This window comes from Octopus bimaculoides, chromosome 3, assembly GCF_046866305.1.
Source record: "Octopus bimaculoides isolate indiv1 chromosome 3, ASM4686630v1, whole genome shotgun sequence".
In the NCBI taxonomy this organism is placed as follows: Eukaryota; Metazoa; Mollusca; class Cephalopoda; order Octopoda; family Octopodidae; genus Octopus; species Octopus bimaculoides.
The window spans coordinates 124,724,092-124,747,228 of NC_142930.1; the positions used below are offsets into that span (position 1 = coordinate 124,724,092).

At 39.4% G+C, this 23,137-nt stretch overlaps 1 long non-coding RNA gene across 4 annotated transcripts in view; it reads right to left on the reverse strand.

The window, feature by feature from the left end:
• The window catches only part of LOC149136678 (uncharacterized), a 56,111-nt gene that overhangs the window by 27,857 nt on the left and 5,117 nt on the right, over positions 1-23,137 (reverse strand). For 3 of the 4 annotated variants that reach the window (XR_016241190.1, XR_016241189.1, XR_016241188.1), the window contains exons 2-4: positions 5,728-5,858; positions 1,622-1,723; positions 227-320 (exon numbers count right to left, since the gene is read on the reverse strand). This is a non-coding gene — a long non-coding RNA (uncharacterized LOC149136678). Of the gene's footprint in view, positions 1-226; positions 341-1,621; positions 1,724-5,727; positions 5,859-23,137 lie in introns of all 4 variants that reach the window. The other variant, XR_016241191.1, reaches the window with a different exon arrangement.

Here is a 23,137-nt window from a genome sequence, read left to right on the forward strand (position 1 = left end):
CAATCTGCCTTTCACTCTTATTTACTTATTTGGAGCATTTCCTCAGATGATATAAACATCAATGCAGGACATAGTGGACCTGTTACAATTCATTTTCTGTCTTGAACTGAATGTTATAATGTCCATTATAATTAATTCATTTAAAATTTGGAGCACTTTCTACTTGAAAGGCAGAGAAGAATTTAGATCAAATGGAACGGATAAAAAAAAAAAAAGGTAACCTTACTTTGTCACGACTGTAAGATGCCATTCATCATATTCTCAACTTCCTCGATTTCTTTATCAGAGGTATGGGTTGTCTTTACTGGAGGAGATACAACCTGGCAGAAATACAAAGAGTCTTTGAATCACTGATAATGGTAACATTCAAATACTGCAAATTCTTAAATTCTTTTAGATTTTAGCTCTCACTTCACTTGTTACAAGTCTGAATTTTCTGTGTGTATGGTGACATCTGGTTGAAGTACTGCAGTGAGATACCACCCAAGTGTTCTAAGTTTTGAATTAGCAGTACACACCTTAGGAGCTAACTGTTCGTTCCTAAAATAATACTCAAGATGTGAGCTGGTTGTACACATCTGAGACAACTACCCAAGTATAGCCCTAAGGCAAGACTAACACCTAAGACATAGGAAAACACGCCTAAATTGAAGATGCTCTCACTCAGCGGGAATAAAACCCAGGCAAACCAAATATGGCATATATCAAGAATAATGTTAGTTCCATGAAAAAACATAATATTCAAATTTCCACATTATCTATTCATGACCTAATTATAAATTCAAAATGACCAACAAGGCTTATTTTAGATCAATTTTTCTACCAAACTATCAAAGCTAATACGCTCTAACTTGGAATGCCAACAGATTGGGGTACAGACTAGATGCTGAATCAAAAACATTGATGAAGTTGGCCTAGATTTCATTGTGGGGTCGCTTGTAGCCATATGCAGCAGTTCCAAGCGTTTTTAACCCCTGGATAGTAGCATTCAATTCAAGTGTCTCTGGAAGATGAACAAATGAAGTGTATCTAATTACACTAGAACAGTATCTAGGCAAGTATCAAAGTAATACACATGCAAAATTTCAGCCTATAACATCAATTATTCTCGGAGATATCATGACCTAAAGATTGCTACTCATAGTCAGAAATATTATTTTGAGAAAAACACAAAATCACTGAAAATGGTTGATTTTGCAACAATGCCCAACTACAAAAGGAAAATATCCACATTTTAATGAATTTCTGAGATGTTGCTGTCTGAAATCGGAGGTATTAGTCTTGCCTTAAGCATCAGGGTGTACCATTTCAAGATGAGTGTACAGTCACAAAATATCACCTGTCAATACCCAAGACATCAGCTGAGGATACCCTCCCAAGACACCAGCTGCATGCTTAACCTCAATTCACCCATTTGTGCAGTCCCAAGACACTGCCTGTGTCTATAACCCGGAGATATCACCTGTGTATTTAACCCCAAAACACCTGCGTGTAACCCCAAGACACCACCTGTGTCTATAACCCCAAGATATCACTTCTATGTAGAATCTGAAGGCATTAATTCTGTTACAACTTCAACACAGATTCAAGATTCTGACTAACATTAAAAGTATTGTCTAACCTTTGGCTTCAGTGTTTCTGTTTTTTGTTGCAGCATAATGGAACGCATCTCATCTATGTTCTCATTCATGGAATCAGTCTGTGTTTTGGCTTTGTTGACCAACTGGAACAAATAGAAGAACAACATTAATTTCATATTCTAACAAAAACACTTTTCCAGTAAATTCAACAAAACAAAGTGTTAGTAGAAAGCATGGATAATATATATATGCATATATATAACTATGTACGTATGGAAGGATAACTGGCACTTTGTCAGTTACGGTGAGTGTTCCAGTTGATCTGATCAATAGAACAGCCTGCTTGTGAAATTAACATGAAAGTGGCTGAGCACTGTACAGACATGCATACCTTTAATGTAGTGTCAGGGAGATTCAGCATGACATAATGTGACAAGGCTGGCCCTCTGAAATATAGGCACTACTCATATTTGCCAGCTGAGTAGACTGGAGCAATATGAAATAAAGTGTCTTGCTCGAGGACACAATGTGCTACCGTGTAATGAACTCAGAATGTATTGGGTACTTTTTCGATTACACCAACACTTATGATGATTGTCTCATAAAGGCTAAAGCTCGTAAGTGACCTCTGTAACTGAGGGAAAGCAGAACAGAGAGTAGACAATGATCTTGAGCCGAGGGAATGGTGAGTAAGAAGGCAAACTGTATGTGTGTGTGTATATATATATATATCATCATCACTGTCATCGTCGTCGGTTAACGCCTGCTTTCCATGCTGGCATGGGTTGGACGGTTTGACTGAGAACTGGCAAGCCAGGAAGCTGCACCAGGCTCCAATCTGATTTGGCAAGGTATATGCAGCTGGATGCCCTTTCTAACGCCAACCCCTCCAAGAGTGTAGCGGGTGCTTTTATGTACCACCGGCACAGGAGCCAGCCAAGCAGCACTGGCATCAGCCATGCTCAAATGGTGCTTTTTACTTGCCACCAGCACATATATATACATATGCACTAAGTCATTTCCACTTCAGGTAAGGAATTATCGATCTCCTTCAGATGGATCCCACAGCAGGATTTGAGATCTTGACAATGATATAGTGCTCCCTCTGCTTACAGTGTACATCAACATGATACCTGCTTATATCTAAATGGACTGGGCTGATAAGAGCTCAGATTGGTTTCATAGCCAAGCTCTACTTCAACAAAGACTGTCAAGACACTGAACAATACAACTGCAACCACAACACTATCGATGCAACAACTACCACCACAAAAGAAACTCTCTTGCAACAAAAAAACAATGGCAGCAGGGTGGAGCTGAGTAAATTCAATTGTTCTACACGCCAGTCCCTATCAAACAAACAATCAATACTTCACAAGTTTTGTTACTGGTGTTATTGTAATAGAGAGTCACTCATCACAGAGAGAGAGAGAGAGAAAGGAGAGACAAAATAGATAAATGTTATTAATTCCCGTTTCTCTATTACAGCTAAAATTACAGATGTGTATACATGTATATACATGTGTATACATGTATATATATATGTTTTATGAGAGAGAGAGTAAAGATAGACACACCCAGGATCATTCACAAGAGATACACACACGCACCCTCTCTCTATTTCTCTCTCTTTCTCCACGCCCCTCTACATTCACAAAATCTGGATTACAAATCAGAGATATTAATTTCACCAAAAACTTCAACATGGCTTGTGGTGAGATCTTCAGATTTGCTTCACTGACAATGCGAGACATATTATCCATGGGTTTGTACCCGATACTCCTAAACTCAGCTAAGATTCCCTGACTTCTTCACAAGAGACAACTGTGTGCAATGTATCAGTAGAGCTTAGTCATGTTAGCAATCAGGTTTCAAATCAGGCCTGATAAGATCAATTCATTTTGATTGTTAAAAAAAATCAATATCTTATGGGATCTGAATAGAAGGAAAGAGGTGTCTGGTTTGAAGCAGTAAATATTTTATTCACCACATATGTATGGCAAATATGGAAGCAATGGGAAAAGACAGACAGACAGACAGATGGTGATGGTGGTAGCAGTGATAATGATGATGATGGTAGTGGTGGTGGTGGCAGAGATAGTGGAAGTGACAGTGGTGTATATGAAGATGATACACTGTATAGATGAGGTTAACACTAGATAAATATAAGGTAAATATTTACACACTCCAAAGATGTCATTAATAGTGTATACCTAAATATTGAAAATATATACAGTATATAGACAAGGCTAATAGTATAGATAGAAATACTGTATGTATATGTGTGTGTATGTATATATATATATATATATATGAGCGTCTGCTAATACTTTACAAGTACCACGTCCTCGTGTTGCTGTTTTTTTTGTGTTTGTTCTTCGTTTTTTTTCAATTTACTATATATATACACACACTATAGAAGATGTTAATAGTGTAGATATCATTTAATGTCCATTTTCCATGCTGGCAAGCGTTGGACAGTCTGACAGTCTGAGCTTGCACCAGGTTCCATAGTCTGTTTTGGCATGGTTTCGGATGCCTTTCCTAATGCATCTGGGTGCTTTATACGTGGCACCAGCATGGACAGGGTCACCAAGTAAATTGCAAAGCAAAAACCCCTTCAGCTGGGAGGGCGGTGCTTTGAGCCTTACATACAGACATACATAGGATCTATTCCATCTCAATCACGGATTTTTTGATTAATTTTTTTTAACTAAACAGTTTGAAACTTCAAATACTGGTAGAATTTCGCATAGAACACAGACTACTCAGAACGTTTTTGACAAAATTTTGTATTTTAGAAGTTATTGCATGTTAAAGTTGTCGTATTTGGGTAATTTCAACCAATCAACGACGTGTATTCAGTTGAAGAAAACTACTGCTGTTTGCGATAGAATTCGAAGAGGAACGACTGCTGGGTCATCTCCACTAAATGTCACCACTCCATTCAAAGAATCAACACGAAGAAGGAAGAAAAACTATTTACATATATTTATTTGCTTGCCCAACATTGGTGTTTTATCACATATAAAGCACACCGGTGTTCAAAAGACCTATAGAGCAACAAGTCTGCAGTTATCTTTTTTGTTGTTGAAGTATATGTAGTTTCAAAATGTCTTATATTACAACTATGAGATGTATTGTTATTGTCATGATTTTATCTTACTATAATCAACAACAAACACATTTCGTCAATATAAAAGTCTTTATTAGATAAAAAAAATAACATTATCAAAACAAAATAAATAGCGGCTTACACCGGAAAATACGGTAATTGCAGTGGCAGTGACAAGTTCGCTCGCTGGTTGCTAGTGCAGAAGGGAGGGAAAGAGTAAGGAATGCACGGTGCTGACTAGAAAGGAAGAAAGGATAAAGGTGACATCATCTTCACCTGCCGTACAAATAGAACAGAGTGGTGACATTTAGTAGAGATGACTCGGAATTTGTTCCTCTTTGATTACTATCGCAAACAGCAGTAGCTTTCTTCAACCAAATACATGTCATTGATTGGTTGAAATTACCCAAATACGACAACTTTAACACAAACTAACTTCTAAAATATGAAATTTTGTCAAAAATGTTTAGAGTAAACCGTGTTCTACGCGAGAAATTCTACCAGTATTCGAAGTTTCAAACTGTTTAGTTAAAAAAAATTAATTAAAAAATCTGTGATTGAGATGGAATAGATCTCACACATACATACATATATATACACTGTATAGATGAAGTTAGGATTATAGATACATTCTAAATATTCCCTTTACAGGTGATGCTAATAGTATAGATACCATCATCATTTTACATCTGCTTTCCATGCTGTCATGTGTTGGAGGTGTTAACACAGTCTGAGTGAGCTAATGTAGCTGCTGTTTAACTCTTCCGTTATTTGTTGAATTATTAACCCTTTGGACCCCAACCCACCTGTGACTGATCCTGATTTTAGGACACAAACATCCTATTTTAAAGTAATCTAAATTAAAACCTTCCATCAAAATTTTGTTTTAAGTTACATTTCCAAACATCAGCTTCATAATGACAAAGTTATTTTATTAAATTCTTCATTATTTTCAGAATTAATTGAAACAACAACAGTGTATTTCAACAGAAGTATGATAACAAAAGGGTTAAAGTGATTGAAATTGCTTACCTTCTTCAGATTTGTAGTTACAGGTTTCGTACAAGTTTTCCGAACACCACACTTCTTATTCGGAACCATCACTCGATTTTTCTTGTTGTGCTTGTGTTTACCCATGTTTGTTCTCAGTCAGCTACAAGAACCTAAAGTTAATATATAAAAGAGAGTGAGTCAAAGAATGAGAGAGGGAGAGAGAATGAGACAAGGTTTAATGTTAGTTGTTTCAGATGTCTATATAACAATAATCATCACATCATCATTTAACATCTGTTGTCCATGCTGGCACAGATCAGACTGTTTGACCAGGGCTGGTAAGCTGGAAGGCTGCTCCAGACTCTAGTCTAATTTGGCATGGTTTTCTATGGCGGGATGCCCTTCCTAACGCCAACCACTCCAAGAGTGTAATGGGTGCTTTTACATGCCACCAGCATAAGTGCCTTTTGCATGACACCAGTATCTGCCACGACTGCAACTTTGCTCAGCTTGATGGGTCTTCTTCTCAAGCACAAAGGTCTTGGTCATTGCCTCCTTGAAGCCAAACACTTGAAAGGAACTCAGTCACTTTGCTTCCATGAGGTCCAATGCTCTAAAGGAACTCAGCCACTCTGCCTCCATCATCATTATTATTATTATTATGGTGATGATGAGGTGCAAGTGTGGCTGTGAGGTTAAGAAGTCTGCTTCCTAACCACATGATTTGGCTTCAGTCCCATTGCATGGCACCTTGGCACATGTCCTCAACTATAGCCACAAGCCAACCAAAGTCTTGTCAGTGGATTTGGTAGACAGAAACTGAAAGAAACTCCTCGTGTGTGTGTGTGTGTGTGTGTGTGTGTGTGTGTGTGTTTGAGCATTCTTCAGCTCATGTGGTAGGTGCAAATGAGCATCACTGTCATACAACCAATGTCATAAGTTTCCACTCTGACATGAAACCCTGTCTGGCTTGGAAACAAAGGAGGGTTGGTGGCAGGACGGGCATCTTCCCAAAGAAAATCTGCTTCAATGAATTTTATCTGATCCATGTCAGTATGGAAAAGTCAACATTAAAACATGACAATTATGATGTCTGTCTGGTTGAGGGGGTTAACCAACACAAAAAAAGGTAGTTCACAAGCATGGCCCTGCAGTAAGAAGTTTATTACCCAACCGCATAGTTCCAGGTTCAGTCCCACTGCATGACACTTTGACTGAGTGTCTTCTATTATAGATGACCAAAGCCTTGAGAATGGATTTGGTAGACGGAAACTGAAAGAAGCCCATTGTGTGTGTGTGTGTGTGCGTGTGTGTTTGTCCCCCATCACAACTTAACAACCAGTGTTGGTGTCTTAACAGCCCTGCAAAGGATACTGATAAAATAAATACAAGTCATTAAAAAAAAGAAGTAAAGTACTGGGGTCGATTCATTTAAGTAAAATTCTTCAAGGCAGTACCCCAGCATGGCCGCAGTCTAATGGATGAAGCAAATAATAAATAAAAGATTTGATAATGTAGTCCAAGATTGGCGTTAGGAAGGGCATCCAGCAGTAGAAACTCTGCCAAATCAGATTGGAGCCTGGTGTAGCCATCTGGTTTCACCAGTCCTCAGTCAAATTGTCCAAGCCATGCTAGCATGGAAAGCGGACGTTAAACGATGATGATGATGATCATGATCATGGTTGTAATAGGTCTGTGAGATCAGAGTTGACACAAGGTTAAACAACTATAACAACAACCACAATTATTTATTAAAAAAACCCAGTTTATAAACTGCCCTTAAAGCTTTGATAATTCTGTGTTTTGACATAAAATATATTTAATAAGGGGGCGTGACCAAAAGTGAATTATTTTATTTCTCCACTGGTCAAATAAATCAAATCTTTTGATGTCCAGTAATAAAACAGCAGGCCACACCGGTACGCAGGAAACACCCCGCCCTATCATTCATTTATCCTACTTTACACTTTGGGTCCCTTTCATAGCTGCTGCTGCTGCTACTCCACCTTACACCTCACCTGTTCAATCTCACAATGCACAATAGCCATAAATCTGCCATATGTGGCAAACCTTATTTCATGTGTGTGCGTGCATGCATGCGTATGCACACACAATTTTATATGTAATCGCACACGTACATACACATATATACACACACACACAAATATATAAAACACACACACATATATATATATATATATATGTATATATATATATATATCATCATCATCATCATCATCATCATCATCATCGTCATCATCATCATCGTCGTCGTTTAACGTCCGCTTTCCATGCTAGCATGGGTTGAACGATTTGACTGAGGACTGGTGAAACCGGGCGGCAACACCAGGCTCCAATCTGATTTGGCAGAGTTTCTACAGCTGGATGCCCTTCCTAACGCCAACCACTCCGAGAGTGTAGTGAGTGCTTTTACGTGCCACTGGCACGAAGGCCAGTCAGGAGGTACTGGCAATGGTCATGCTCGAAATGGTGTATTTTACGTGCCATCTGCACAGGAGCCAGTCCAGCGGTACTGGCAACGAACTCGCTCAAATGTATTTTCACGTGCCACTGGCACAAGTACCAGATCATCCTCATTATCATTTAGTGTCTGCTTTCCATGCTGGCATGGATCAGATGGTTTGACTGGAACTGGTAAGCCAGAGAGCTGCACCAAGTTCCTGTCTGATTTGGTATGGTTCCTATGGCTGGATGCCCTTCCTAAATATATATATCATTCCCTACCCATTGCTAATATTGCCTTATCCACAGTTCACCTGCAAGAAATAGCAGCTAAACCCACCTCAAATAACATCCTATTGTCTTGTATACATATGTACCAATTAGGCAGCATTTATGTAGTTACCTACCATGCTAGAAATAACAACTAAAATACCCTTTAATAAAAACAAAGGACACATTGGTAATGAAGTGAAGATTAATTGCATCTAAAAGATAAGATGGGATGTCCATGGCTGAACACAATTTTAATTACGCCCCAACTAAAACCAACCACCACCACCACCACCACCACTGATAGCATGCCGACATTCTCCCCTACCTCACCACCAAAAGCCTCCTTTGTACCTCAAGGACATATAGAAATTCTCAATAGATTGGTCACCCAATCAGATCTGAATATAAGGATTAATAAGAACAAAATTAATGAACAAATATAACAGGGTCTTCATTATCATCATCTGTTTTCCTTGCTGGCCTGGGTTGGGCAAGAGCTATCAAGGTCAAAGGCAACACCAGATTCCATGTTCTTACATGATGTCAACATGGATGCTTTATGCAATATTTTACACAGTCATTGAGCGTGGCCTAGAAGTAAGCTTGTTGCCCTCACAATTGCAAGACTGTGGTTTCAATTCCAAGACCAAGCAGCAGGCTGTGTTCTTGAGCTAAGGACTTTATTTCACATTACTCCAGTTCAGAGGGAAATGTGGTCTCAGTCACTTCAACTCCATGGAAACCAGGTAACCAGCCTAACGAATCCTAGGACTTGAGACAGTAATGTCCAGGCATTGATGATGGCACCAGTGGTATTTGTAGCTCCTTTTCTGAGTCACAGAGACCCATAGGACTGGTTTCCTGGTTTCGGTGGTGTATATATTCCCTCCTGGACAAGACGCCAGTCCTTTGCAGGATTTCTCCATTCTGCCAGCTAAGTGGACAGGAGCAATGTGAAATGAAGTGCATTGCTCAAGAACACAATGCATCACCCAGTTCAAGAATTGAAACCACAATCCTACAATGATGAGTCAAACACCCTAACCACTAAACCATGTGGTATTAATAATGGTAGTTTAATGTTTTCATTTTACGGCTTTTTTTTTTCCCCTCAGTTATCATCATGGTTTGGACTGGTGTATACCATGTGTTTGCTTCGAGATTTCAATGAAGCAATCATTTATTTTACACACACACACACACACATATGTATGTACACTCCCACACACACACACACACACACACATTTCTGCACTCATCTTCACCTTGCACTGTACTCTAACACTATTGTGTGGTGACTGACACCACTCCCACCCCCAGATGACACTAAACATTGAATTCTTTTACTTTAGGTACAACAAAAAATGGTGGGGTGGGGGAAACAATGTAGGTCTACAAAAAAACAAACAAGTACTTATTTTCCTACCCCCTCTCCCCAGAGAAAGCCGGGGGGGGGGACAAGGTGAGAAAGAAAAAACATCAGAAAGATATGAAAACAATGAAATAGAAGAGAGACCAAGGAATAGTAGTAAGAAGTGGAGAGATTTGATCTAAGGGTCTGAGACATGACCCTTAGACATGACCGCAGGCACAACTGCACCACCCCCTTGACACCCAACTACACTAGCTGAAAAATATAGAATACCTTATAAGTAATATAAACGTCCTAAATTCAGTGATGGCATTAATGAAGCTGTTACGCATTAATTTAATGTAATAAACTTATCTTTATTAATGTAAATCAAATTATACAGAGATATATATACGAGATTTACTCAAATATAAGAGTTAGAACTTGTGATCCACCTGCAGACCTTTTCCTTTGGAATTTTTTGCCTGCCACACTAAAAAGTTTCCCCACCCATCATAGACTACCAAATCCACTTTTTTCTTTCTCTATATCTGGTCCATGAAAATAATATGTGTGTGTGTGTGTTACAAGAGAATCCGAGCCTTCTAACATACTTCTCATTTCATAGAAGGAGCCAGCCCCAGATATCAGAAGTCATAAAGACAGATTCGGAGATAGAGGACAGAGAAAAAAGGGAGAGAGAAGCGGACAGAAAAAAAGCCATGTGTGTGTGTGTGAGAGAGTGAGACAGACAGGTGATCAAAGAAGCAGAATGCAGGAGATTAGTTCAAAAGAATGTAGTAAAGGGTAGACAAGATAAGACAGAACGTTCCCACCTCTGTATGCTCCCCTCCTACTCACACACACACAGCCACCCTCAGCTCTTCCCCTCTTTTATGTCACACAGCACACAACACCACCATAGATCACAACTAGATAATAAAAGGTTAATAACAGGAGTCAAGAGAAAGCTCCTTTCTTTCACACATACACACACCACCATCCTCAAATGCTCTCCCACCACACACACACATAACAACCACCACTGTCCCTACACCCCTCCCCATAGGTCACCACAAGATAACACAGGTTAACAGTTGGTCCTTCTGTTTGCTTACAAATCATTGCAGGAAGTTATCTTCCAGATCATGCTTAAAATTTATCCCTCTTCATGGAGAAACAAGTTCAAAAGGTCATATATATATATATATATATATATCATCATCATTTAACGTCTGTTGTCCATGCTGGCATGGGTTGGACAGTTGACTAGGCTGGCACACTGGAAGGTTGTGTCAGGATCCAGTCCGATTTGGCAGTTTTCTACAGCTGGATGCCCTTCCTAGAGCCAACCATTGACCACGCTTGAATGGTGCTTTTTACGTGCAACTAACATGGGAGCAGTCAGGTGGCACTGGCATCGACCACATTCGAATGGTGCTTTTTACGTGCCACCAGCATGGGAGCAGTCAGGTGGCACTGGCATCGACCACATTCGAATGGTGCTTTTTATGTGCCACCAGCACGGAAGCCAGTCAGGCAGCACTGGCAACAATCATGCTTGAAAGGTGCTTTTAACTTGCCACTGGCACAGGTGCCAATCAGGCGGTACTGTCATCAGCCACGACAACAATTTCACTTGCTTCAACAGGTCTTTGCAAGTGCAGCTTATTGCCCAATGATTGAAGGGTTATGTTGTACCATGCCTTTTCTACAGATCGAGCAGGGCCATCTACCTGAAGGGATTTGTGGTTTGTCTGCCTTCCTTTCCCGGAGCGTCCAATAACACTATCCGTATCACGTCCTCACTTTGTTGTCTTTTTGTTATTGTTTTTTTGAACTTATATATATATATATATACACACACACACATATACATACATATATACACCCATATATACATTCATACACAGACGTTTATACAATCTTCGGGCTTCTACAGAGAAGAGTTCATAACCTTTCACTGTTATATTTGATGGATTTAATACTTCAGATTCTTTTAAAAAATGGTTAATGGAATCATATTCCTTAATATTCCTAATTTGTACAAGATGTCTATCATATTCTACTCAAGCAGTTCCCAGTTGCAATATTTCTCTATAACTATCCTTTGTTAAAAACTATATTCAACTTATATTTGTTAAACATAATCCAAATAAGTTTCCCACTGAGATTTGTTAACAAAATTACTCTAATGCCATGTGCAAGTAGCCCTCCCATTCTCTTTCACAGAGCTTCCTTCTCCATCATAGTCTTATATTAGAGAAGCAAAATGATAAAATTAACATAATTTTGGGCTATTAGCAATAAAGTCTTGCATTCAGATGCCTATTGTAGATGTATAGATCTGTATTTAGATAGCACTCTATATTTTATAATACTTTAGTTTACACAACTGTAGAGTCAGTCCTTTTATATGAAGAAACAGCCTGGGCACGTACCAAAAAACTGGGAATTCAAGCAAGATGGAACTTAACACTTAATGTTAAGATCAATCTTAACCCTTTCGTTACCGGCCCACCTGAAACCGCCTCTAGCTTTTGTTTTCTGAATTAAAACCTTCCACCAAACCTTAGTCATAATTTATGTTCGTAATACAAGCTTAATGATAACTAAGTGATTTTACTAAATTCTTTGTTATATTTAAAATTAATTGAAAGAAACACAGAGCATCTCAACAGAAATATGGTAACAAAAGGGTTAAAATATATAATAAACAATTCTTAACCCTTTTGATAACCACCCCACCTGAAAATACCTCTGGCTCTGTAGTACAAATGTCTTGCTTTCAAAAGTTCTAAATTAAAATCTTCCACCAAACCTTAGTCATAATTTATGTTCCTAACACTAGGTTAATGATATGTTATCTTACTAAATTCTTTGTAAAATTTAAAATTAATTGATAGAAACACAGAGCCTCTCAACAGAAATATGGTAACGAAAGGATTAAACATATCTTGGAGAACTCATCTCACTCAGAAATAGCTATAAGGAGATCTTCCACCATTGTAAGGGAAAGGTGCTTGCACATTGCAGGACATTGTCGGCAGATTTTCTAAGGCCAAACACCCTTCCTGCAGCCAACTCTCACCTGTTTCCAAAACACTATTTCCCCATGACCAGACATGATTTCAGAGAATATTGTAAATAAATTAAGCTGCTTGTATGACAAAGACATTCATTTACAGCTATCATGTGATGTTCAAACAAGGAGGCAGGCATGCACACACATATAGGATATTAGGAAGGGTATCCAGTCATAGAAACCAAGCCAAATCAGACTAGAACCTGGTGCAGCTCTCCTGTTAGCCATCTGTCCAACCCAGGCTCCTTTCAGTTTCCATCTACCAATTCACTGACAAGGTTTTGGCTGGCCCAGAGCAATAGCAGGAGGCACTGGACTGAACCTAAAAACATGGTTGGAAAGCAAACTTCTTACCACACAGCCACACCTGTGTTTATTGCGTGTGTGTGTGTGTGTGTGTGTGTGTGTATATATGTATATATATATATATATATATATATATATATATATACATACATACATACACATACACACACACATATACATAGGGTGCGGCAGACGTAACACCCTTTTGTATTCGAGTTTTCTAGTTCCGAATTGAGTTTCTTTGTTATTTCCTAAAACTTCTGCGATTTTTTTCATTAGTTTATTATTCGTTCCTTTAAGTAATGCAATAAATTTGTGTTCAATAAAAGAATTACTTAATAAACATTTATATGCTATAAAAGTTGTTTAATGCAAAAAGGGTGTTACATCTGCCTCACTCTGCACATATATATACATATATACATGTATATATATATACATATATATATATATATATATATATATATATACACACATACATATATTTGACTGCAGCCATGCTGGAGCACCGCCTTTAGTCAAGCAAATCGACCCCAGAACTTATTCTTTGTAAGCCTAGTACTTATTCTATCAGTCGCTTCTGCCGAACCACTAAGTTATGGGGACAGAAACATATCAACATCGGATGTCAAGCAATGGTGGGGGGACAAACAGACACAAACACATATATGTATATACATACAATGGGCTTCTTTCAGTTTCTGTCTACCAAATCCACTCGCAAGGCTTTAGTCAGCCAGAGTCTATAGTAGAAGACACTTGCCCAAGGTGCCACGCAGTGGGACTGAACCAGGAATCATGAGGTTGGTAAGCAAGCTACTTACCACACAGCCACTCCTGTGCCTATATATACATATATATATGGGGGAGGGGGGGAGAGAGAGAAAGAACTACACTGTCTAATAAGACCTGTATATTCTAAGAAACTTGTATATAATGAGGGAAATTTAGCTGTTATTTCTCAATTTTGAACAACCAGACAAATAGTTGGCATTGATGACAAACTGAGGAGAGAGGGGGTCATTTTTCAGGTAAAAAATAATGAAAACGGTGGTGATGGTGGTGGTGATGGTAGCAGCAGCAGCAGGTAGTGAGAAATGTGATCTAACACTATAGAACCCCAGGTAGTGAAGGGGTTTACAACAAGAGCAGATCTCTCTCTCTCATATCATGGTGACACCTGTCATGCAATGTCATCTACCCACCTCCCCACCGTAAGTATTTCCCCCAGCCTTTATCAGGGACATGACACACAGACAGAAAGTCTGGTGTGTGAGCAAATTCCAGTTTAACCTTACACCACATTACTGCAATACTGTGGGCCTTCATTTTGGGTTGTCACCTCCCAAGGGGGGGGGGGGTATTGTTTCAGGAGTGGGAGGGGGAAGGGTGATAGATTTTCAAGCTTAAAAAAATGCATGATGATGATGATGATGACATTGACAGTAACAGACAGACTGGCTGAGAGAGGGGTCCAACAATCAAAAGTAACAGAGGTGTCAGAGGTCAGAAGTCAAAAGTCAGCCTACATTCTGCTCCATCAATGAAAATAAACCCTTTTAAATGATACTCACTCCCATCACCATTGCCCTCAACTAAAGAATGTAATGAAAATTCTCAGTGACAATATGAAGTAAAAGGCATACTGGCCTTATAGTCAGTCAGTCCCTCTCACCACCACCACCACCACCACCACCACCCTGTGTGAATGATATGCTTTCATGTGAGGAATTTAATGATTTTATCTGATTATTTCAAGCATGGCTGTGTGGTTAAAAAGGTTTACTTCTCAACCATGTGATTTCAAGTTCAAACCCACTGCATGACACTAGGCAAGTCATCATCATCATCATCATTTAACGACCGTTGTCCATGCTGGCATGGGTTGGACGGTTTGACCAGGGCTGGCACATTGGAAGGCTGCACCAGACTCCAGTCTGATTTGGCACGGTTTTCTATGGCTGGATGCCCTTCCTAATGCCAACCACTCCAAGAGTGTAATGGGTGCTTTTACTTGCCACCAGCAAGGGTGCCATTTGTGTGACACAGGGGTGCATTTATGTGCCACTAGCACGGGTGCCAATTTGCATGACACCAGTATCTGCCATGACTGCGATTCTGCTCAGCTTCATGGATCTTCTTCTCAAGCACAACAAATTGCCAAAGGTTTCAGTCATTGCGTCTATGAGGCCCAACACTCGAAAGGAACTATCAGTGAATTTATTTCACTGAAAATATAACCAACCCACCAGAAATCATCAGGAAGGGTGGTTTGAGGCCGAATAGTGTACACCATTCCAGTTCATTAAAGCAACAGATTTTGATCGAACTCACCATGCTGTTTGAAAATAGAATAGAAGCACACGTGTTCAAAGACAGAAAAATATGCCAGATTGGCCAACAGACTGAGGGAAGCCAACTTCCGGTCATAAAAACTTTATGTTGTTTAAGTTAATGTAGGGGACCTCTTTGTGGTTGCTCGAACAGCGAAAGTAGCAGTCAAATCTTTAATGCAAACAGTTTACTTGCAAAAGAAGACAGAGCAAAGGTAAACATCAAACAGTAACATAGACAGGTGTTTTACAAGATGGTTAAATACACTCAATGACACAGGTAAAGCCCTCCCACAACAAAAAATTTAAGTATACACACGTTTGTTGAAACAAGTAATAACCAATACATATGTAAAAACAAAAAAAAAAAGACACACCTGCTGAAATACTTGAGAGAAATATATATATATATATATATATATATATATATATAATAAGAAAAAAGGAAAACATTTGTTGCAGTGCACCTAATAACTGCTCAATATGAACAAAATATAACATAAATCAAAGTGGATGACAGATTATCGTAGGTCAAGTTCCTTTATCTTGGGAATACAAAATACATAAGAAGTTCATTGAGATGTTAAGTTTTAGGCGCTTCAATATTGCAATCCAAAGAAAGGCAGTATTGCAAAACCTTATGATCGTTTCGAGGAATGTGTTTGTATTGGGCAAGTTTTCCCGCCAATACAAATAGTCGCACTTCTATCATCAGAGGCACATTTATATTTTTTTTTAAATATTATAGTTATATTTTTTTTAGAACTAGAGGATTGTATCATAGAACTAGAGATGGACTGGTGCAGATTGGTATCAAAAGGGTTAATCAGATATTAGGGAATTTGGCTTTAGCTCAAATGATGACCTGGACAATTTCCTCATTGGCATATTTTTTTTTAAATGTTATAGTATATAACATATTTTTTTTTAAATGTTATAGTATTTTTTTTAAAGTTTGCAATGATATAGAAAGGCTTTTTCCACTCCACAAAGCCTTCTGTTATCCACTTTGATTTTATATATATAGTAGCAAGGGTGTGTGCTCTGAAATTGTAGCTGCTAGAATAAGAATAGCCTGGGAAAAGTTCAGAGAGATCCTACTTCTGCTGGTGACAAAGGGCCTCTTGCTCAGAGTAAAAGGCAGACTGTATGACGCATGTGTATGAACAGACATGCTACATGGCAGTGAAACATGGGCCGTGACTGCTGAGGACATGCATAAGCTTGCAAGGAATGAAGCCAGTATGCTCTGCTGGATGTGTAATGTCAGTGTGCATACTCGACAGAGTATAAGTGCCTTGAGAGAAAAGTTGGACCTAAGAAGCATCAGATGTGGTGTGCAAGAGAGACGACTGCGCTCATATGGTCATGTGGTATGAATGGATGAGGATAACTGTGTGAAAAAGTGTCACACCCTAGCGGTTAAGGGAAACTGTGAAAGAGGTAGACCTGGGATGATTTGGTGAAGCACGACCTTCGAACATTAGGCCTCACCGAGGCAATGACTAGTGATTGAGACCTTTGGAAATACGTTGTGCTTGAGAAGACCCGGCAAGCCAAGTGAGACCATAACCTGTGGTCTATGCCAGTGGTGTAACCAGCCCACTTAGGCATACCTTTCCTTCATTGGACACTAAACTCTGCTTGTGAAGACCTGTTGAGGCAAGTGAAATCGAAATCAAATTCAATGATAGCACCGCATGACTGGCATCCGTGCTAGTGGAGCGCTAAGAGCACCATCCGAGCGTGAGCGTTGCCAGAACCACTGACTGGCCCCCATGCCAGTGGCATGTAAAAAGCACCATTCAAGCGTGATCATTACCAGCATCGCCTTACTGGCACTTGTGCTGGTAGAACATGGAAAACAACATTCGAGCGAGGGCATTGCCAGTGCCGCTGGACTGGCTCCTGTGCAGGTGACACGTAAAAACACCATTTGAGCGTGGCCGTTGCCGGTACTGCAAGACTGGCCCTCGTGCTGGTAGCACCCACTACACTCTCGGAGTGGTTGGCGTTAGGAAGGGCATCCAGCTGCAGAAACTCTGCCAGATTAGATTGGAGCCTGGTGCAGCTATCTGGCTCACCAGTCCCCAGTCAAACCGTCCAACCCATGCCAGCATGGAAAGCGAACGTTAAACGATGATGATGATGATAAGACTACAGATCTAATCCATCACTGGAACTGTAAAACTTTTTGGAAGTTTATAATTTAAATATATATGAGCATGTTCAGATATGCAAGTATATGCATGAGAATACACACATAAAGCAAAACATCCAAATCTAATACTTATGGGCAAGCTTATAAAAATTTTAAAAAAACAACAGAGCACCCATGACTTTCAGAAACAGTTGTTAGCTTTCAGGACACTGCACCCTTCAAAGATTCCATGCTTCTCGGCATTTGCCAACAGTATACCTGATGCCCCATCGTGCATATTGTTCATGCAGTTTCGGTTATTTTTCTTCTGATGAGTTGTCATGCACCTGAGCACTGTATAAAATAAGTTCATTATTATATTATATACATTTATTTATACATGTGTGTGTGTGTGTGTGTATATATATATATATATATATATATATATATATATATACACACACACACACACACACACACACATACATACATACATGTGTCTGCCTATATATATGACCACTGTGAATGTATCATTCATCTTGCATCTGTTTTTCAATCCTAGCATGGGTCAGATTAAACTGCACACATATATATATCTTTCTCCATACTAGCAGAGTCTGTGGTTTTGCATATAGTCTTCTTGCATTGCATGAGCGCAGGGTGAGTGAGGTGGGGTACAGAAACAGTAAATAAATTAACAATTGTTAGCAGATGTTTGATTTTAGTGTCACATGATCTCACCATAATGCCGTAAAAATGGCTTCTATTTCTTTGAATTTGAAACATGAGAGAGAAACATACACAGACAGACAGGAACACACAGACAGAGAGACAGTGTGTGTGTGTGTGTGTGTGTGTGTGGTTTAACCGAAACTACAAAAGCAACTTCAGGGAACATGTAAAAATATTTGCACATGGCAAGCATTTCTATCTTAATTGCCTCAAAAGTTGCTGCAACACAAGACTGATATCAGATAGCATCGTAAACTATTTAACTTCCTGCAATCATGTATACACGCTTTTTTGCTTTTTAATAACTTAGTGTCATCATCATTCTAACGTCCACTTTTCCACATCCACATTGGCTGGATGGAAGTTGTTGAAGCAGGTTTTTTTTAGTTGGATGCTTTTCCTATTGCCAACCCTCACCTGTTTCCAAGCAAAGTAATATTTTTCATGGCTTGAGATATATTTACACAGAAGTGTGGGTGCCACATAAAAAGCACCCATTACACACAGTAAAGTGGTGGTTGGCATTAGGAATTTCTAAAGACTTGTCATTGTGACCACTATCACTTATGCCAATGAGGAAATTGTCCAGGGCATCATTTGAGCTAAAGCCAAATTCCCTAATATCTGATTAACCCTTTTGATACCAACCTGCACCAGTCAATCTCTAGTTCTATGATACAATCTTCTAGTTCTAAAGTTAGCAAAATCAAAACTTTGCATCAACAAATGTGGTATATATAAATCCAAAATTCTAATGCAACAAACATCCTGACAGACGATACAAAGACAGACAGGAAAAAACAAGGACAAGTCATTCGTAGCTTCCTCTCATCAGTCAAGTTGTCAAATTATCCTTACAGTGTTGGCCTATTACACTTGAGACAGGTCAAATCTGGCTGGCCCCCAAAATCTAAGCTTTGGACGTGGTTTCTATGGTTGGATGCCCTTCCTAATGCCAACCACTTTACAGAGTGTAAGGAGTACTTTTTACCAAAGTCACCAAGTAGCTTGCAACACAAAGACTCCTCAACTGAGAGGGGGAATAATATCAAAGGAAGTGGCTTCATGCCAGGTGATGAGAGGTTAAACTATGATAGACAGAAGAAATGGGTATCTTTTATTATTGATCAATGTTACTGGAGTGAGAGAAAACAGGCAGTGATAGAAGAAAGAGGGAGGGAGGGTGAATGGCCGCATAATGACTGTTGGTAAAGGGGTAAAACAGAGACAACCAGGTGATTGAACAGAAGAGCAAGACAGCAGGCAGTAAAAAGGAGAGAAATAAGAGAACCTGCAATGGGAGGGTGATAATCATCATCACCATCATCATCATTTAACGTCCATGTTCCATGCTGGCATGGGTGGGATGGTTTCACAAGAGCTTTTTGTGACTGTTTTGGCAGGATTTTTACAGCTGGATGCCCTTCCTAACACCCAACCACCCAGCAGAGTGGAATTAGTGCTTTCTACATGGCACAAGCACAAACAAGATCAGTTTTGACAAGGTTTTTGGCACAGCTGAATGCCCTTCCTAACACCAACCACTTTACAGTGTGACTGGGTACTTTTAAGTGGCACCTACACTGACAGGGTCACCAAGTACCTTGCAAGACAAAAACTTTTAAGAGGGGAGGAGGCATTGGAGGAGGTGATGATGAAAAGGTTATAGTGTGACAGATACAGGTGTCTTGCTGAAGAGGAAGTACAAAGTTACCCAGCCGGAGATTAGGGATGAAGACAGAAACAGGTGTGCTACCACAAAGAAAATACACGGTTGCACAGTGTGAGGGAAGTGCAAGAGAGATAGAGACAGAGACAGAGACAGAGAGAGAGAGAGACAGACAGACAGAGACAGAGACAGAATCAGTTTGGGAGACTGCAGGATGGAGATGGTGGCAAAATACTGGGCATGCTCACAAGGAATGGGGATCAGAGTATAAATGAAATGGTTGAGTAAAGGAAGAGAGAGAGATACAGATGGTGGCAAGTGCCAGGATATTACGAAAGGAGTGCAATTAAAGAGTGTGAGTAAGCGGCGAAAGACCTAGGTATATATATAGAGTTGGTGGGGTTACTGGATAGCAATGATACAGAAGAGCAGGGGTATGAGGACAGGATTGGGGAGTGTGAGCTAGGGAAAGTGAATGAAGAAGAGATGTAAATTAGAAAGAATAAGATAGAACCAGAGTGATAAGACTGAAGGTGGTAGAAGAGATTAATGAAAATAAAGAGAGAAAGAGAGTGATAGACAGTTATATGATGACTTAGTGTTGGAAGAGATAGAGTTAGGGAATATTAGGAAGGAACAAGAATGATGAGTGTCAGTAATATATGATCATACAAAGAGAAAATAACTTCAGTAAATGAATAAATTAGTCTTTTGTGTAACAAAGAAGTACCATATCTTTATCAACAAAAAAATATTATTCCATTGATTCTAGTTTTGTGTTTTTTTTTACCTCTCTTTCTCTCTCTTTATTTGAATGGCTTGTCTGTGTGTATTTGTATATCTTATCTCTCATTCTGATATAGTCATTAGAGCTTGCAAACATACTTCAGGTCAAGTCATTTATTCTAAATACAAGCTCTTCCCCATTAAAACAGCATGAAAATACCAACCAAACATATTAAATAGAACCCTTTTGTTACCATGACTAGCACAGTAACTTTGTTTAAAGTGAAGACTTGTACACCATCACACTCACTCTCTCCTCGACAAGACCAGGTCAAGATGACTGGGGATGGAGATGATGGTCTTCCTTGCCTCATCTTGATCTCTGTGCTCTACAATGCATTGCTGCATCTGCATTCCCCTCTGTTGAACTGGGAAGGTTTCTTCCAGAGTCCACCAGATCCAGTCTTCACATGCCTAAGCAGACAAGCCCTACTACGCTAATTAACTCATAGCTGGGATCCTAACAGGTACTACCACACCTGGGAACAATAATGGCTAAGAGGAGTTTCCATATTCCTCAAAACCTGGCAACTCTGAACCAGGGTCCAACTTCCAGTTATAGTTTAAAGTCATATCATCATCATCCAGGATGATAATTCAGTGTTGGTGGCAGCATTTGAACCACAAACCTTTTGCCTACTTCTCTTGGCCTCAAATGACCTGGCTCTTGCATTTTCATGAGCACGCTTTCACACACGCATGTAGAAGTGAAGTGACTCCACGGACAAGCTATTAGACTACAAGCTCATAGCCTGTGGCTTCAAATGTGAGACAACAAACCCATTGGCTTGTAGTCTTACAGAGCTGTTTGAAAGAGGGGGCAATCAAATAATCTGGAAAGCTGACATAAAAATAGACTGGTGTCCTATCCAGAGAAAGAATTTTCTCTGATCCTCGTTGTAGATTGTGAAATTAGAGATAAGAACCAGCCCTGAAAATTCCCTCAGAGGTGCTAAGGTAATATATGTATAATTGTACACACAGCATCCATCTACATTTCCTGTCTTCCTGCCCTCACTCACTTCTGCTCACTTCATAACTTGCAGGGTCCACCCTGACACCTCATTACCACAGTTTCTATCTCATTCCAGTTCGACCACTATCACCTTCTATAATGTGAGAAACCTTGTAACTCCCCCACAGCAAGAAGTCTGTTCTGTTCTGACCCTTCTCCCACACTTTTGCCCTTCAATCTCATAGCATAAAAATACCACCCTTTCTACTATGGGTCTGATCAGTCAAAGAGGGCCTTAGTCTTGTAGGCTGAATAGTGACATTGCATTAAGGGCATTCAACTGAAGAAACCATGCTGAAGTAGGCATTGGAGCACAATGCAGTCTTTAGTCTCATTTGATCCTGCCAAACCATCTAACCCATACTAGCATCTAACCCATCATCATCATCATCCACTTCTCCCATAGTCAGACATGTTTCTTGTAGAAAACTACAAATAAATATTTCTTGTATGGTGGTGATGCTCATTTATATCACAACAACCTAGCCCTAACCCTCACACACACACACACACAAAACAAGCTTCTACCAAATCCACTCACAAAGGTTTGGTTGAATGATGATGATGATTATGAACTAGACAGTGTGTGAAACTACATAAAACACTGCTTCCCATTCAAATAGGTTCAAAGAACAGACGCAATGCTAATGAATGAAGCGGAACTTTTAACGTGTAGGGTTTATCAGTTCAAACAGCGAAACACAAATACAGCTAAACTAATGATGACCCCAGCAAATAAATAGACAAATATTGCCATGGGTGAGCTAATCCCATCCTAAAGTTAATCAAGTAGAACAAATCAAGTTAATTAACATATGACAAGACAGGAAATATATACAACTCTGAATAATAAATAAGATTTCAAGAAGTTTGAGTTGAGTGGTGGGGTGGTCTCCTTTGCTGTTAAACATCAAGGGTGTATTTTAAAAGAAACCTCTATAATTTAACATAAAAGAAAACCCTTGTTAAGAGAGAGAAAAAGAAAAAGAGACAACATTACATATTTTCAGTGAGAAATGCTTATAAAGGAGAACTCGACCTCATTCTAAACAATCAATTATCAAAGTTGGAGGCATGGCTCCAGGCCAACCAAAGCTTTATAAATCGATTTGGTACACAAACACTGAAAGAAGCTCATGTGTGAGTGTAAGTGTGAGTGTGTGTGTGTGTACATACCCTTATCCTGACATCACATGATGATTGTAAATGAACATCAATGTCACATAAGCAATCATCATCATCATCATCGTCGTTTAACATCCGCTTTCCATGCTAGCATGGGTTGGACAATTTGAC